Below are 19,516 nucleotides of genomic sequence, written 5' to 3'. Positions count from 1 at the left end.
ACATGTTTTATTGATTGCTCAAATTCTTAAATAAAAGACTATAAAAATGCTAAATGTTATAATTAAGCATTTATCTTTCTGAATACTAAACTGCTCTCTCAGAAAGCCTGACGAAATACAATGCTAAAGAGAAGTACTAAAAACTTAAATGACGCCATTAACTTTTAAGTTGAATTATATAAATGTTTATTCGTTCTAGTTACAAGAAAATGTTCCTTTTATTATAATCATTTTTGCAATGTTTTTTCATAAGAAATAAATATATGCGACGTCACATTTGCCCTGATGATAGAGAAAAAACGGACAAGAAGTTACAACGGACAACTCCTTGAGAAACCTGTTTGCAAATCATTTAATAAATTAACTCTTGTTTTATTTATGTGTGACCTTTTTCCGGCATTTATTTTTCTTTCTTTTTTTTGTATGTACATGTAATTTTATACTGTATGTGTTTAGCTGGTTTAAGAAATAGGAATTTTAAATCGTATGTTTTCCTGAAATTTGAAAATGGTTTTTACTTGAGCCTCAGTATATTTACTTCAAAACCATTTCATGTTGCATATTTTACAAATAGGAAAGACAGAATTATTATTCTACAACTACAATGCACCTTATAAAGAACGGATATCACTTGACATTTAATCAAAACTGTTTATTGAATAAGAATAATAAAGATTTATTTATTTTGAGTGACAATGTTACAATATAAATAGGTTATGCAGGCCGATAGTCAAAGAAACAAAGAGCAAAGAAATGAAAAAAAGATGAACATAAGCGGTTCTCATGGTAGCATTATTTTACTATCTATTGAATAGTTCTTATTTGTTTGATATAACTGTATTTTTCCTGTACATTAATTTGGTTATGCATAAACATAACCTGTTACATAATGACTAACTTATTAATGTCAAACCACATATTATACAGTGCTTATTTCCCTATATTATATACATACCGATTTTAAGAAACATACTTTGACAATCGCCAATCTTGGATTAAATAAAGCATTTGTTCCAATGGGGGTTGCGTTCATTGAACGCCGCCTTTCCTTGTTGATCTTGTTTATCATATTTAATATTATATTTATATTCTGTATTTTTACCTGAGCCTATATTAACTTCAATACCTTATAAAGAACGAATATCTCTTTGACTTTAAATCAAGTCTGCTTATTGAATAAGAATGATGCAGATTTATTCGTTTTAAGTCACAATGTGACACTATAAGAAAGTTATGCATCTAGATAATCGAAGAAACAAAGAATGAAGAAATATTTGTCTAAGTTATAAGAAAGAATGTAAGCGGTTCTCACTGCAGCAGTATTTTACAGATCTATTGTATAGTTCTTATTAGTTTGATATAATTGTATTTTACCTGTCTTAGAGACACAATAGTTGTTTTGTACATTATAACATAACATTACATATTGACTAATCGATTAATATACGTATGTAACATAAAGTCAAACCACATATTATACGTTGGTTTTCCCTATATGATATACATACCGATGTTTAGAAACATACTTTTTTAGAACAACCTTTGGCATATTTTCAACATGTAATGGATGTAAGAATAGAAACAAGCATCACTGAGCTCAAAACATGACCAAGCATGTTTTAGGATATTTTTCCCGTGATTAATGTGATCCAAATGTTAGAGTATTGCTGGTTTAAGTTAAATACCACAGACATTCTGTATCAAGGGATAAAGAATTCCATAAAAACATTTTAATGTATTCTACAACATGTCTATTAAAACAAACCTGAAGATTATTGCGATAAATGACTGATTCAATTTAAAGTATGTTTAGAGTCCGTTTTTGTTTTGAGTTTTTTTTTTAATCAATCAGTTATGAGGCAAAATAAATCATGTACTTCCATGTAACATATCAAAGAAATGTCTAAAATTCTGTCAATCTTGTCCTTATAAATTATCTGTATTGGGATAAAAAAAAACTTATTCGCTTCTTCGGTAATTAAATTTCCCTCTCTTTTAATCTAAATAATCTGTTAAGGACTGAAATAAAACTTTCTAAGCTGTAATTACAATTCATCGAGATCTCAAAAATGAGGAAACCACACTAATTATATTTACATATAAGGGAAATCTTTTAAACCGCATTCATTTAAAGGTCCTTTATGCCCCAGAAATTATTTTTTTTATTTTACAAGATTTTTCATTTTTGCTGTACTTTTATAGTTTCCAAAAAAGTAGCTCATTGGACAATTACCTGATTTGTATTTTTCTTCTGTTTCTTTTTGGCAATACGTACAGTTATAGAGGTTTCTTCAGATAACAAGCATCAAAACATGCTCTGAAACCATTATTTAAACGTAATGAAACTCATGTTTTCCCTTTCTAAAGAAGTAAACATTTTTCGTTTCTGAGGCATAATGTGACTTAAAGGCACAAGATCATTAGTTTATATATTTTTTGCATATATCTAGATACATATTTTTGCGGTGGACTTGAACATAAAGTATCTAGTTCTTTACGTAAAAATCAACCCTTAGACTAATTAGTTAGCAAGATAATAATACTGCAAACTTACATGTAAAACTGTTGACAAAAATATAAAATTATACATTCTAACGAATAAATTACATTTTATTAATCAAACTTTAAGACAATGAGTTATTTCCTATCATTACCAATTTGTGATTAGTTATTTTTGACAGAACTTATGATGAGGGTCCATCCACCCGTTAAGGCACAAAAAGCAGCTTTTGTTGTCGAGTACGGACCAAGGACATATCACCTGTCATGCGCTTAAAGGTTTAAATGTGAAGCACATAATAGTGATAACTTACCTCCGTGCTTAGCCAAAGATATGAATTTTGAGGCAAAAAGAATGTCATTTAAGGCGGTCAATGACAACTTAAAAGTAAAGATACATTAGACAGAATGGAAAAGAGAAGGTAGCCTTAAAAGGGGCTGTTGTGCAAGTAAAATGCGCCGCAACTAAAGCCCTCTAACTGTACTAGGGGCCAGGCAGCCTAGTACCATTTCTCGTCGTCACGTATAGTCTGATTTTATTGACCTGTCAATTATGAATATATTATAGCACTCATTTACATATTCGATCCCACTTCGGTTTTTTCCGTTTATTTTACGATAATTAATATGAAGTGTATCACTTACGTTTGGAAAACTCCCACTAGATTAATTTAGGTTCTTGTAACATCCGCAATAGCACAGTCGGTTAAGTGATTACCTAATGCATGAGAGGTCCGAAGTTCGATCCCCTTTTTTGACATTCTTTTTAGACTTATTCTTTCTTTATTTTTAAGTATATTTAATAAAAATGGTCAAGCGCTTGCAATTTTTATGTACAAACCTGTTTTAAGAAATTTATTAATGAATGTCATTGTGTTTAAAATAAAATATGTTTATGAACGTGACTATATTATACAAGTAGAGAAAGGAAAAAAACAATAGATTCAAACGTGTCATTTTAAACAAACATAAAGCAGATAATAATTATGTTGTTTCATTGTTGACAAATCACATGTTTTATTGATTGCTCAAATTCTTAAATAAAAGACTATAAAAATGCTAAATGTTATAATTAAGCATTTATCTTTCTGAATACTAAACTGCTCTCTCAGAAAGCCTGATGAAATACAATGCTAAAGAGAAGTACTAAAAACTTAAATGACGCCATTAACTTTTAAGTTGAATTATATAAATGTTTATTCGTTCTAGTTACAAGAAAATGTTCCTTTTATTATAATCATTTTTGCAATGTTTTTTCATAAGAAATAAATATATGCGACGTCACATTTGCCCTGATGATAGAGAAAAAACGGACAAGAAGTTACAACGGACAACTCCTTGAGAAACCTGTTTGCAAATCATTTAATAAATTAACTCTTGTTTTATTTATGTGTGACCTTTTTCCGGCATTTATTTTTCTTTCTTTTTTTGTATGTACATGTAATTTTATACTGTATGTGTTTAGCTGGTTTAAGAAATAGGAATTTTAAATCGTATGTTTTCCTGAAATTTGAAAATGGTTTTTACTTGAGCCTCAGTATATTTCATGTTGCATATTTTACAAATAGGAAAGACAGAATTATTATTCTACAACTACAATGCACCTTATAAAGAACGGATATCACTTGACATTTAATCAAAACTGTTTATTGAATAAGAATAATAAAGATTTATTTATTTTGAGTGACAATGTTACAATATAAATAGTTATGCAGGCCGATAGTCAAAGAAACAAAGAGCAAAGAAATGTAAAAAAGATGAACATAAGCGGTTCTCATGGTAGCATTATTTTACTATCTATTGAATAGTTCTTATTTGTTTGATATAACTGTATTTTTCCTGTACATTAATTTGGTTATGCATAAACATAACCTGTTACATAATGACTAACTTATTAATGTCAAACCACATATTATACAGTGCTTATTTCCCTATATTATATACATACCGATTTTAAGAAACATACTTTGACAATCGCCAATCTTGGATTAAATAAAGCATTTGTTCCAATGGGTGTTGCGTTCATTGAACGCCGCCTTTCCTTGTTGATCTTGTTTATCATATTTAATATTATATTTATATTCTGTATTTTTACCTGAGCCTATATTAACTTCAATACCTTATAAAGAACGAATATCTCTTTGACTTTAAATCAAGTCTGCTTATTGAATAAGAATGATGCAGATTTATTCGTTTTAAGTCACAATGTGACACTATAAGAAAATTATGCATCTAGATAATCGAAGAAACAAAGAATGAAGAAATATTTGTCTAAGTTATAAGAAAGAATGTAAGCGGTTCTCACTGCAGCAGTATTTTACAGATCTATTGTATAGTTCTTATTAGTTTGATATAATTGTATTTTACCTGTTTTAGAGACACAATAGTTGTTTTGTACATTATAACATAACATTACATATTGACTAATCGATTAATATACGTATGTAACATAAAGTCAAACCACATATTATACGTTGGTTTTCCCTATATGATATACATACCGATTTTTAGAAACATACTTTTTTAGAACAACCTTTGGCATATTTTCAACATGTAATGGGTGTAAGAATAGAAACAAGCATCACTGAGCTCAAAACATGACCAAGCATGTTTTAGGATATTTTTCCCGTGATTAATGTGATCCAAATGTTAGAGTATTGCTGGTTTAAGTTAAATACCACAGACATTCTGTATCAAGGGATAAAGAATTCCATAAAAACATTTTAATGTATTCTACAACATGTCTATTAAAACAAACCTGAAGATTATTGCGATAAATGACTGATTCAATTTAAAGTATGTTTAGAGTCCGTTTTTGTTTTGAGTTTTTTTTTAATCAATCAGTTATGAGGCAAAATAAATCATGTACTTCCATGTAACATATCAAAGAAATGTCTAAAATTCTGTCAATCTTGTCCTTATAAATTATCTGTATTGGGATAAAAAAAAAACTTATTCGCTTCTTCGGTAATTAAATTTCCCTCTCTTTTAATCTAAATAATCTGTTAAGGACTGAAATAAAACTTTCTAAGCTGTAATTACAATTCATCGAGATCTCAAAAATGAGGAAACCACACTAATTATATTTACATATAAGGGAAATCTTTTAAACCGCATTCATTTAAAGGTCCTTTATGCCCCAGAAATTATTTTTTTTATTTTACAAGATTTTTCATTTTTGCTGTACTTTTATAGTTTCCAAAAAAGTAACTCATTGGACAATTACCTGGTTTGTATTTTTCTTCTGTTTCTTTTTGGCAATACGTACAGTTATAGAGGTTTCTTCAGATAACAAGCATCAAACATGCTCTGAAACCATTATTTAAACGTAATGAAACTCATGTTTTCCCTTTCTAAAGAAGTTAACATTTTTCGTTTCTGAGGCATAATGTGACTTAAAGGCACTAGATTTATATATTTTTTGCATATATCTAGATACATATTTTTGCGGTGGACTTGAACATAAAGTATCTAGTTCTTTACGTAAATATCAACCCTTAGACTAATTAGTTAGCAAGGTAATAATACTGCAAACTTACATGTAAAACTGTTGACAAAAATATAAAATTATACATTCTAACGAATAAATTACATTTTATTAATCAAACTTTAAGACAATGAGTTATTTCCTATCATTACCAATTTGTGATTAGTTATTTTTGACAGAACTTATGATGAGGGTCCATCCACCCGTTAAGGCACAAAAAGCAGCTTTTGTTGTCGAGTACGGACCAAGGACATATCACCTGTCATGCGCTTAAAGGTTTAATGTGAAGCACATAATAGTGATAACTTACCTCCGTGCTTAGCCAAAGATATGAATTTTGAGGCAAAAAGAATGTCATTTAAGGCGGTCAATGACAACTTAAAAGTAAAGATACATTAGACAGAATGGAAAAGAGAAGGTAGCCTTAAAAGGGGCTGTTGTGCAAGTAAAATGCGCCGCAACTAAAGCCCTCTAACTGTACTAGGGGCCAGGCAGCCTAGTACCATTTCTCGTCGTCACGTATAGTCTGATTTTATTGACCTGTCAATTATGAATATATTATAGCACTCATTTACATATTCGATCCCACTTCGGTTTTTTTCCGTTTATTTTACGATAATTAATATGAAGTGTATCACTTACGTTTGGAAAACTCCCACTAGATTAATTTAGGTTCTTGTAACATCCGCAATAGCACAGTCGGTTAAGTGATTACCTAATGCATGAGAGGTCCGAGGTTCGATCCCCTTTTTTGACATTCTTTTTAGACTTATTCTTTCTTTATTTTTAAGTATATTTAATAAAAATGGTCAAGCGCTTGCAATTTGTCTACACGGATATGAACCAACTAAGAAACACTGAATTGTCACATTTCATATTGTATAATTACATTTCTTAATTTTCAGTATTAATTCTTAAAAATTGTTATATACAAATGTATAGTATTTACAAAAAGGTGCAAAACATATTAAAAACGGAACAACCATAACTTAAAAAACATGTTGAAAATGGTTATGAATAAAAAAATACTGGACATACTCTGTCTCGATCCTACAACACGTTGAACATTCAGATAAAATATACCAGTGGTTTACCCTATTGCACTATAACGGTCAGTGTAACTAATTCAAAATAACAAGATGAATTTTATCACATCTTACTGCGCATATCTCACGGAATTTACCGAACATTTATCGAATATTAATATATTCTGTGCATTGACCGTATAATCAGTATGGAATTGACAGGTTAATAAAATCAAACAATAAGGAGATTGAGCATTGTTAAGAAATAAATGGTAGCATTCAGCTAACAAATGACACAGGCAAAATTGTTGTTTCTACTCAAAATTATTGAAATATATATAAAAATGTTAACCTAAGCAACCCATTTATATAGTTGTTTGACGAGGGCCTAATTCAAAATATCCTAAAATTAACCAGGGCTGTTTACAAAATTTGTCTAAATTTTTTAAAAGTATACCGGTTGTTCGTCTAGTTTTTATTGTATTGGACTTTGAAAATAGCAGGTACCATATTTGATTACGAAGTTGCATAATTTAGCCAATAAAAACAATAATAATTATATAATTAAAATGAAACATACTTCTTTCCAAGAGTGATCCAAGAGACACACAAACAATGTTTAAAGAAAATAAGAAAGAAAACAAAGTTGCCTCCTCTGGGGTTTGAACCAGCACTTCTGTTTCAATGCAGTTAACAGTAGTTCTAACCTAATTGAATACTCTTCAAAGTGGTAGTAATACATTATGTGGGTCATATCTAAAGTCAAATAATGAAAAATACTTAATCATATTGGACTTGACAGTAGCAGAGAATAACACATTTTTTTTGTTTCTCAAGATACTTGAAATATTAGATTGTAGAGAAAATATCACAAACCTAAACAATGAGTCAGAGAGAACATTTTGTCACAAATAAAGATATGTATCACGCGAATGAAAAGAAAATGACAAACATTGCTTCCGAAAACAATTTGTTCAAAGATTGTTGAGATTTGAAAATAAAATACAATGTTAATGGAAACCTTTAAAACGCCGAAAACTACGAAATTGTAACACGATCGGTTTGATTGAGCATATTCATGGACGACAGTGTTAGGTGCAAGCAAAGCTTCTGTAACTGCCCCTTAGCAATGGCGTCAGCAGAATTCTATTTTTTAAACATAAAAAAAATATTGAGTGACATCTTATCATAATTCGGTATTCATAGAATCTTTAAATTAACTTGTTCGTGTTCCGTTCTATTGAAGCGGTGTATGTTTTCAACAAAGGCGTTTGGTCTAAAAGAGAAAATATCAGGCGAAACAAAATACAAGTAATATGGTTTTTTAAATTGAACCAGAGTTTATGAAGTCTACATATCACAGACATTCGTATACGAAATACATGGAACATCAATCTAACGGTAATTTTGCAGTATTCAATTAAGAATACTATAGCCAATCAACAAGTAAAAGATTCAAGTTAAAAACGTTGCGTTGTGTATTTTCATATTAACGGAATGTTGTGGGAAAATGCCACCTTTGAAACGGGAAAAGCTTCTTGTTTCCTTCTAAATATAATACTAATTGTCAAATGCACATGTAACAGATGACAGGATTTCTTTGTGAACTGAAGCATTATGTAAAGATATCCCTTGTGAAATGGTTTTTAATTATTCACAAATTGAATATGTACTTGTTTTTTTATCCACCGTACATGTTTTATATCCACTATTTAAAAGTTAGTTTAATCATAATAGTTCTTACATCTTAAATGTTAACTTCAAGTTAATGACGTCAAAGCAAATATTGACTGATATTCATTTAATAAGGTTTGCCCACGACATACCAGATAAATGTCAAACGCCCTCCAAATGTTTAAACACTTCATACAAATGATGGTAGAAGTCATTCCTTTTATTTTCTGGATAAATCTAGTAAAATTAACTTCAAATAATCAAAGTATCTTAAATCATCATTCTTACATTTGGTAATATTAAACAATAAATTAAATCACCGGTAACATCAACATATATTTCATAAAAATTGCTCCATTCAATATGCCATTTATCATAACTTAGGTAAAACCAAGAATTTACAACGGACAACGTATACCAATACCATGTTATTTAATTCCGCTGTCAGTGTATGTGTATGGTATCGTTAGGAAGTTAAAAACCAATAAATATTATCAATTGTTTTTAAGTTGTATCACCAGTTTAACTTCATTTATCACAGTCTACACAAATATGTGACAGTGCTAATAACATTGTATGTAATTTTAGTGCATTTCTTGACAGTGTTATGAAACTGCTCGAGTAATAATTTATCAGAGCTCTTTATATTCAATTATATAATAGAAAAAAATGCATACAGTAACGTATATTATATAGTATAAATTAAAGTTTAAAAAAGAGTCAATCTCGTTCTTTTGCATGACAAAAAATGAAAAATATTTTCTGAAATTGAAATTAATGTATGTTTGGAAGTTTTGATAACATTTATGCCAATATTTTGCTTGAATTATGCACAGAAATTCCCCATAACAAGTGCACACATTGTTTTGCAGTTCATTATATTTTGATTCAAAAATTAAAAAAAATCTGATTCTGAGTACTCATTCAACGTCTTTCTAACCATGGTTACAAAGTAAATTGAATAAATGCTAGACGATTATGATACGTCGATATGCCATTTGTCTTCATATATCAATTATAACCTTGTCTTGTATGGAAATGTATAATCGGCATGACCATAAATGACAAAGCTAACAAGAAAACGTTGCTCACGTAATAACAAACAATATACGTTTGATAATAATAGTTGTACTGTACTTAAGATAAATTTCATGTTTTTCTGCCATACGTCTTACAAATTTTAATTATGTTTCTATTATTAATCTGTTTTTTGTTGGTTTTTTTGTTTTGTTTTATTTTTTGGCCTCTAGCATCTTATAGAGGGACACATTCTCAAAATCAGCCCTGTCTATTAACACATAATATATTAAAAGAAATCTTAAAGATTCAGTGATCAGAAACTCAGAAACTTAAAGTAATACAAATAAATTATTGTCACGCTTCACCGCTTGAAATGTTTAAACATAAATAAACTCTGTAAACCGAATTTAAATAGTCAACATATATTTATTGTGTATTTGATAGTGTATAAATATCTGTAAAAACCTTTCAAGGAACACGTTTGTTTGTCATTGTATAATCTTGATGTCTATCTTTCCTGATTGTATTATTCAATGTGTAACAATTAATTTGATACTATTGTTCTACAGACGTCTCGCCTTAAATATTATGTCTATTAGTTCATTTCCAAGAGTATTTGACAATATATCAAATTTCTTTCAAGGGATTGTAGCCGAGTATATGTGAATCTCAATTCAACATAATATATCTGCTCATAAACAAATGATTATGTTATTGAAGCATTATGGTGAAAACTTAAGTTAAACATCAAAATGCTATTTACTTCACGAAACAGTTTATGTCAGAATTGAAGTAGTATGCCATTTATGTAAAATATGCCTTTTAGTAACCTTTAAAATATTTCAGGGTAAATCTTGATATTCGTTATCTTATCCTGTCCTGGTGTTTCGGGATCATTGGTCCCAACACTTAATTGGGTTAAGATTGAATATCAATTGAAAATCAATTTGGTTTTCAGAAAGGGAAGTCAATTATTGATTGCATATTTATTTTACATTCTATAATTTCTAAAGTCATTAATTCGGGGAAGAAATTATACTGCATCTTTATTGATTACCAACAGTGTTTTGATAAGATTGAAAGATCATTTCTATGGCAAAAACTCATTTCAGAAAACGTAAGTCTCAAATTAGTGAACGCTATAAAATCTATGTACAAGACTGTTAAATCATGTGTAAGGTATAAAAACTCATATTCAGAATATTTTAGCTCAAATATAGGCCTAAAACAGGGAGACCCCAGTTCATCTCTTCTTTTTATGCTGTTCGTCAACGACATAACACAATATATTAATTCAGACCTTGATGGGATTTTCACTTTAAACGAGCTTAAACTGTTTTTACTTCTATATGCCGACGACCAGGCACTATTTTCTTCTTCGCCAGTTTCCTTACAGTTAATGTTAAACGATGTCGTTAATTATTGTAATATTTGGGGATTAAAGATTAATACTTCTAAAACAAAAGCTATGATTTTTGAACGTGGCAGACATACGACATTTGATTTTTACATTGACAACACTCTAATTGAAATAGTTCCCTCTTTTAAATATCTAGGAATAACTTTGTTTAAAAATGGTAACTGGTTTCGTACCCAAAAAAGTATTTCGCAACATGCTTCATTTTCTTTATTTAATTTATTTAAAATACTTAATTACGCCGAATTTTCAATGTCCCAAAAGCTTTCGTTATTTGATACTCTTGTCGGTTCCGTTCTTAACTTTGGTTCACAAATATGGGGCAGTCATAAAGCACCAGATATCGAAGCTGTACATACAAAATTTTTAAGACGGGTTCTTTGCGTCAAAAAGTCAACCAATTTATGTGCACTATATGGTGAAACTGGACGATTACCGATGGAATGTAATAGAAAAATAAATATGCTTAAGTATTGGGTACACATATTAAAACAAGATCAAAATTCGCTTATTAAACAAACATTTCTCATGCTGAAAAATCATACAGATAATAGAAATAATTTCTCTCAAAATTGGGCAACTCAAATCAAAATGATATTAGATAGTCACGGTTTCAGTTATATTTGGCATTGTCAGTTTGATATAGACATTCCGTTTGAAGAGATTAAGTTAAGAGTTGTTGATACTTACAAACAAAATTGGTACTGTGAAATAAATAATTCTAGTCGCTTACATTTTTATTCAATATACAAACACGATTTTATGTTGGAGAAATATTTTTCAGATGTTTGTGAACAAAAATTTAGAATAGCTTTAACTAAATACAGAATATCAGCACATAATTTACGTATTGAAACTTGAAGATATGACGACACACCCAGGCAAAATCGACTATGTACCTTTTGCAATTCTAATCAAATTGAGGACGAATATCATTTCTTGTTGGTCTGCCCTTACTATAGAGATATAAGAATAAAATATTTGCCAAGTTATTATTGCCATTGGCCAACAATCACAAAGCTTGAAAGTATCTTATCATCTAATTCTAGAAAAATGACTCAAAATTTATCAAGATATTTATACTTTGCCTTTAAAAGAAGAGGTAATTAACATTTTTCTCTTAATTTATGTAGTAATCTTTGTTTTTCATCACAAAAAAAAAAATCAAATAAAGATTTATATTTTTGTCATATAACAAATATCCAAATATCCCTCCGCTAACACAGATTTCATAACATTTTGTTTTGCATATTGTTGCTAATAACTATGTTACCTGTCTATTATTATGCTAGAAACGTTGTTATAATGTTTAAAGCAAATAAACTGTATTGTATTGTATTGTATTGTTTAAACCGATCCAATAAGTCGTGAAAGATAATGTGCTTTCCGTTACCCCTCAGGATAATACTCAAACCGAGTATGTAATTTGTAATAGAAAGAGCACCGAAACACGAGGCTATCTGATTTGTACGAGGGGGCGTAGCCCCCGAGTATTAATCAGATTGCCGAGTGTTTTGGTGTTCTTTCTCTTTTGTATCATAGTCAAACATAAAAACACGTTCCCTGTTGTCGCAATATGAAACCCCGGCAAAAATGAACCAATGAACGAACATCTGAATATGATATTTCTGTCGCTTTCCCTTTCTTTTCCGTCACAATATGTAAACCCCAGCAAAAATGAGCCAATCAATGGGCATGCTCTGGAGTGCGGGTAACTAATACCCGCACTCCAGTTAACGCACTGTGCATGTATATATATACGATTTAACCCTGACACATTTTCAACAGAAAGGTCCCCAAACTATGATACAATCATTATTAAACTTTATGTATACACTCGAGGGAGAGTAACACCATTTTTTTCAATAAACAGTGCAGATGATGTGTGTACCAGAGTTTGATTTCTTTTGGCTAGATGCAATGCAAGACTTTTATCTTAATAGAGGATGAAAAATGGCAAATATATTTATTTTTCCCGCATGAATTATAAACCACCGTTGTATGTACCTAAATCCAAAATAAATCACAAATCTAACCGCACAGGAAAGAAAAAGATATAACATTGTTCCCGTTGATAAAACGGTGATAAATGGTACATATTAAACTCGTTACGCTAAAAAATAAGATAAAACACAATTTATATTCATGCAGATTGTAAAGCATTTCCATTAATTCTTAATTTCACTCAATTTATGACAATAAAATGTTATATATGGTTTAAAAACATGTCGCTAAACACGACATTACCATAAAGCATTACAGCCATAACGAAGTCAGTCATATAATACGAGTTTTTGTCATCTCACATTTTAAAAAGTGAATTTTGCATTTAACTTAAATAAACGTAATATTTGTATTTTGTCATGTAACAATTCATGTTTCAGACATAAATGTGATAAAAACATAAAGCATGTTAAGCATGCTTGACGTTTTGAAAGTTCACCAACAGACTTCTAGTGTTGCAATTTACGGTTAAAATTTGACGTGGTACGATGCTCAAACAGACTATCAAAACAATGGTTCAAAATAATGAAAAACCTGGTACTTTTAGTACTAGTATTTAATTATTTGATATGATTTACTTGATGATCATGGAATATTTGTGAACAAATGGTCTTTAAGCATCAAAAAATTATTAGATAATCTAAGATAGTCTTATTTCTGGGTGGGATAATACCATGCATTTCTTTATTTATATTTTATTGATACGAAACGAAAAACTCATGAAGTTCGCTATTCATTTTAAAGACCTTTCTCCAACATTGTTATGTTAAAAATAAGAAATACAACGCTGTGTTTGTGCATAAGAATCTGAAGGAGTTTTTCCGTTGTTTTTATTTCTTTATGTCATCATCTTGTAACTTTACCTTGTAGCGTGAAGATTGTACGAAGTATGTTTGTTTTCGTACTTTCGTACTTGTTTTTACACATTTTTTTCAGCAATATTGTATTCTCATGCGTTTAGCTTGTGGTATTTTCTCTACAATCTAATATTTCGAGTATCTTGAGGAACAGTTAAATGAGTTGCATTCACTGCTTATATCAAATATCGTATGTTTAATATTTTTACCGTATTTGTCTGACGTATTTTGACACAAAAATACCGTAAACTAAGACAATACCGACATTATAATATCGATATACACCGATGTTATTTTAATGCACAACGATGTTCTCAAAGTAACTCTATGTCTTAACGTAGCGCAAAAGAAATGTAATTCAAACAATTCATCTGCTTAAAAGTTTAATGATTATAAAAATAATTGAATTCATTTATTTCATTATTTAGAATGATTTTAGTTTGCATTGGACTAGTGATTTGAAACTACAATTTTGATTTTAGTAGGAGAACTGTTTTCGTTACCTTGATTTTTGTGTTACTAATTAGAATACTTGTAAAGTATGTGTGATATTTAGCAAAACACAATATTAGATTCACATCACTATTGACAAGAGTGATAAAAAGTGTACAACGGACAAAAACATTTAAGCAAGCAGTAATTTTCATTATTGTTCTGTGGTCGAAATTTAGAACATTGATACTCTTTTTATCATTTTCTTGCCTAAAATAAGGACATTCATTTAGTTTTAAATTCTGCATAGTTCTACAGCTGCATATAAAAAGGACAGATAAAATTAGGTAGGCGTATCAGGAAAAAAAGCTAGTCTTCCTCAATATTGAACATAAGCAAAGGTAAAAGAAACCATTCTATTTAAAATTACCCAATATACACATGTTGATAATTAGGTATCCAAAAAACAAGAAATGGGGAAAGACTGGCATAACAATTGAAAGAATGTTCATCACCAAAATTCTTCCTGAGATGGTGTTAATCAATTGGATGGCTAATTTAACAGTCGTGAGATTTACATGCATTGATTGGTCGATTGGAAATATCCTGTACAGTTGGAAACTTATTTGAAAACTTATTTTCAATAACCGATATCAGTGTTTTATTGTTGTTGTTTTTTACTGCAACTCTAATAATCTAACACTTTTCTCATCTTTGATTAATAAAACTAATTGAAATCAGTCAAAATCGTTATTTTGTAATTTCTTTAAATTATTAAGACTTCAACAAAAAGAGATTTTACAATTTGAATTCATTAAAATGCTAATTGAAGCATGTTAAATGTTGCCCAAAAGGTGATTAATGTTAATTCAAAAATGCATTTATTGAATATGGGAAATTATCTAAATATTTGAACGCTTCTTAGTAATGTTATATTTCACATCAATATCCCGTGACTGTTTCCTCATTGATATCATTTCAAATATTAATATAATGTTACTCACTCACATTGTGTGGCTGGAACAAACAGTATAGTTAATATCGGCTGAAACTCGTTTCTTTAAATATGCAATTAATCGTACTAGTATTTAATATCTGAACATTTGTTACCCACAATGCCTTTACGACACTCCTACAAGTTGTTTAACCCCATATGTATTGAATTTAAGTGGGTATTTGAAAAGACTAAATGAGGTTTATTATCACGAATCAAATGATGGAGGCAACTTATATCGAAGGCTTTCAAAAATGTAAAATAATACTTAATGACGTCTAAAGATTATCATACGATGAATAAAATAATAAGATCTCGGTACCGAACATACCTAAAGAATCAATTTGATTTTTATCAACGTACAATGATTATGTCAAAGTATGTTTAAAGTGTATATGTCTACAATGGGCATATTTTCCCTTAGTATGTCAAATGTATTTATCATTCATTCCAGCACAAACTCAGGAATTAAAACTACAACCAATGTTAAATTTACTACATATAAAATCTGCCAGATATCATTTATAATTAGGTTTACCATAAGATGAAGAAGAGCAACAGTATAAAATATTTTTAAAATGTATATATGAATGAATATGCACACTTTTTAAATAAACAGCTATGTATGAACTTTATAAATGCTCTAGTTATGCAACAATAATTAGATAATTATATGACTTCTCAAAAGTATGGTGGCTGATTTGGTACACATTTTGCGTTGCGTTGTCGATAGCGATAACATAACCTATATTTTTATTGCCTTTTCGTCTTGTCGGTAGCGAAAAGCGCCGTGTCCAACTGTCGTTGTGTCGCCCTGTCGCTAGCGAAGCACGCCAAACAGCGCGTTGTCTCGATGTCGCTTATCATGCGTTTTGAGCCTACTGACAATGTGACATCAGGACAATACCACGCAGCACGAAAACGCGCCAATTGGCTCACATCGTTAGCGACAGGACGAAAAGACGAGAGTCCGACAATGCGCCAAACGGCGCTAGCGACTACAAGACGTACAAGTGTTCCAAATCAACCACCATACAAAAGGCAACAAATAAGAACCTTGTAGTATTGTGTTGACCTTGAATTTGGATCAACAATTCACGAATATCATACAAAAAATGATTACTAATTTAGTAAATTTTGTCGTCATAGGCAACGACTTAAATGCAAAAACTGTTGTATATGGTATATAAAGATTTAAATGTAAACATTTTAATACAATAAATCTTTATATTAATGATATGTTATGTTTGTAAAAATGCACGGATGGGGATGGGCACCTGAGGTCTTCTTCCGATAGTAAAGCGGAAAGTCGCCATATGACCTTTACAGTGTTGATGAGACGTAAAACTAAACATAAAAATTGATCCCACAATGGAGGTATTTACTTGTTTGCGCAGTGTCTGTAGATATGACCCGGCTGTTTACATTTGTTTGAAACAGGTTGAAAAGTGTGAAGTGATCTTTTCGAAGAACAACCTCTTAACCCTTTACTACTTTGTTTTCCAATTCATCGTTCCTAATTTTTGATAATAATTATCTTATAGAATTGTTGTTAATTCTGCCCTTTCTCATTTTTTTTCTCTATTATTTTATTTCAAGTTATTAACGGTTCTTCAAAAGACTTCCGGTTAATAATGGCCGCACACATGTAAAAAGTTAAATAGCAACAAAACACATTTCTTTGATGATTATAAAATGTTAAACTGATATTTTCTACAGGGACTAGTTAAAAAAGTTGTCATGAAGCCTGAAAAGAGTGCTAAAAACTTCTACAGCGTATCATCGGGTCGTAAGAATGGCATTTTCACGGATTGGAGCACGTGTGAAAGAAGTGTACACAAACATCCCAACGCAGTTTTCAAAGGGTTTGTGACCATACAAGAAGCCATTCACTTTTTAATAGCTTGCAAAGCGTACGTTACTTGCATTGACATTCCTGTATAATGTTGATTACACAACCTTAAAATCTGTACGAGATGTCGGACATTCCGAGTCGGATTGCAATAAGAACTGTTCCGGGGTGTCGGAGGTTTCTCTCCAGCACACATTTGAGCCTGATTGTGATAGTTTCAGTTGTGACCCTGATGAAACTGTAGTTAAATGTACTGTTGCTGTAGAAAGATGTAATGTTTGTCAAAAAGATGCATCTAATGATGTTATCCAGTGCAATTCATGTAAGAGATGGTGCCATTTTAAATGCACTAAACTTCCTGGGTATGCCATTTACATATTGCAAACATCGAAACGAAAATATACTTGTGAACATTGCTCTGGAGCACCTTCTGAAATGATACAGTCCTTTGATCACTATGATTATACTCCAACCAATACTAGACAGAAAAGAATCACAAAAGAAGCAGGCTGTCAAACTGAAATAGTATCAACAAGATCAGTGGCATGTGACTCACAAGTTACCTATAATGATAAGGCGTGCCAGGTTAAATCATGCCAATGCAGTTTATCCACAGAAAAAGATGGTACCTCGGAGAAAATAATGGAGGACGGGATCATGAAAATTATGGACCAACTCAAGGTAATGAATGAAAACATTTCACCAAAGAATCAAAAGAAATCTGAACAAAGTAAGGTCACTTCTGAAAGCAAATTTGAAGATAAAAGCGAATTACACAAAACTAAAAAAGACCTTGAAAAATGTAAATCTGACCTGGAAAAGACAAGAAATGATCTGGACTCTCAAAAGCTTGATCTCAGAAAACATATTACAAAATCGCTTGAAACAGAAATAAATCTGGAATCTGAAATAAAAGTACAGAAACTAAAAGTCGAGGGTGCAGAGCGATGTATTTCAACCCTAAAAAGTGAAATTGCACAGGCAAATGAATACCACAAGGAGAAGTTAAAGATCATAAGTGAACAAGAAAGTGTAATAAACAAGCTTAACAGTGAAATAACAGCTCTTAAAGATGAATTAATTTCTGTCAAAGTGCATAGTTGCCGAGAAGATGGCAGCTTACTGTTCTTCAGTTCAGTGGACAAGCTTGAAGACCTAAGAACTTCAACTCCTTCCAAACAATTAAACAGTAAAGTAAGTGAAAATGTAAAAAAGAACAGCTCAGTTGACAAATTGGAAAACCTTAGAACCTTAACTCCCTCCAAACCAACTTACAGCAAAGTAATTGAAAATGTAACAAAGAACACAACATCAAAGCCTGTGACAAACCTAAGTCAGGAAAAGTCTGGAAAAAAGCAAACTACAGGTCAGCAACATTACAAAGCAAAGAAACAGGTTCTGTTTGTAGTGACATCTAATATTCAATACACAAGTTCCAGGTTTATTGCAGGAAAACATTCTTATGTAAAAAAGTGACAAAGTACTCCATAACTCAGGCTGCAAAATACATCAGAGAATATAACGATACTCTTGTACCAGATGCTGTAGTTTTCCATGTGCTGTGCAACGATGTCGAGTCACTTAGTGTTGAAGAAGTGAATGAAAAGACCACAGCTTTGATACAGGAAACAAAAAAATCCCCAGTGCACAGGTCCAACAACTTGATTTCAACAAATGTGTCAAAAATGGCTGTTGTGAACATATGCGATAACAGTAAACTTTTCTACAGGGCGTTCCCTTTGCGTGGCGTGCTCTGCAGCAACCAGAAACATCTGTCAAGATGGGGAACCTCAATCTTAGCAAGAAATATTCGGGATGATCTCAACGTGTTGTTAAACAGCAAACAATAAATTCTTTACAACAATTTTTGTCTGTTGCTGAAAACCATTGATTCCCTAATTATACACCTTTTTGTGTCGCCTTGAAAAGGTGACATATAGGGGTTACTTTTGTCGGCGGTGTCGGCGGCGGCGTCTGTGTCGGCGTCGTTGTCGGCGTCGTTGTCGGCGTCGTCGTCGGCGTCCCCTAAAGCTTGTCCGGAGCATAACTCAGTCACTATAAGTCTGATTGACTTCAAACTTGGTATGCATGCTTCTTTCAATAACCCGAAGTGCAGTGCACAAGGACCGGTACTCTGCAGTTCTTATTTTTTGAGTTATTGCCCTTTGTTAATTTTCATACTTTAATTTTGTCCGGGCCATTTCTCTTCAACTAAAAAAGCTATGGACTTGAAACTTCATAGGATGATAGATCTC

The sequence above is a fragment of the Ruditapes philippinarum genome, unplaced genomic scaffold, assembly GCF_026571515.1.
Source record: "Ruditapes philippinarum isolate M1 unplaced genomic scaffold, ASM2657151v2 ctg142_1_1_1_1, whole genome shotgun sequence".
In the NCBI taxonomy this organism is placed as follows: domain Eukaryota; kingdom Metazoa; phylum Mollusca; class Bivalvia; order Venerida; family Veneridae; genus Ruditapes; species Ruditapes philippinarum.
The sequence above is the reverse complement of the archived record's forward strand: the minus strand, read 5'-3'. Positions refer to the sequence as shown.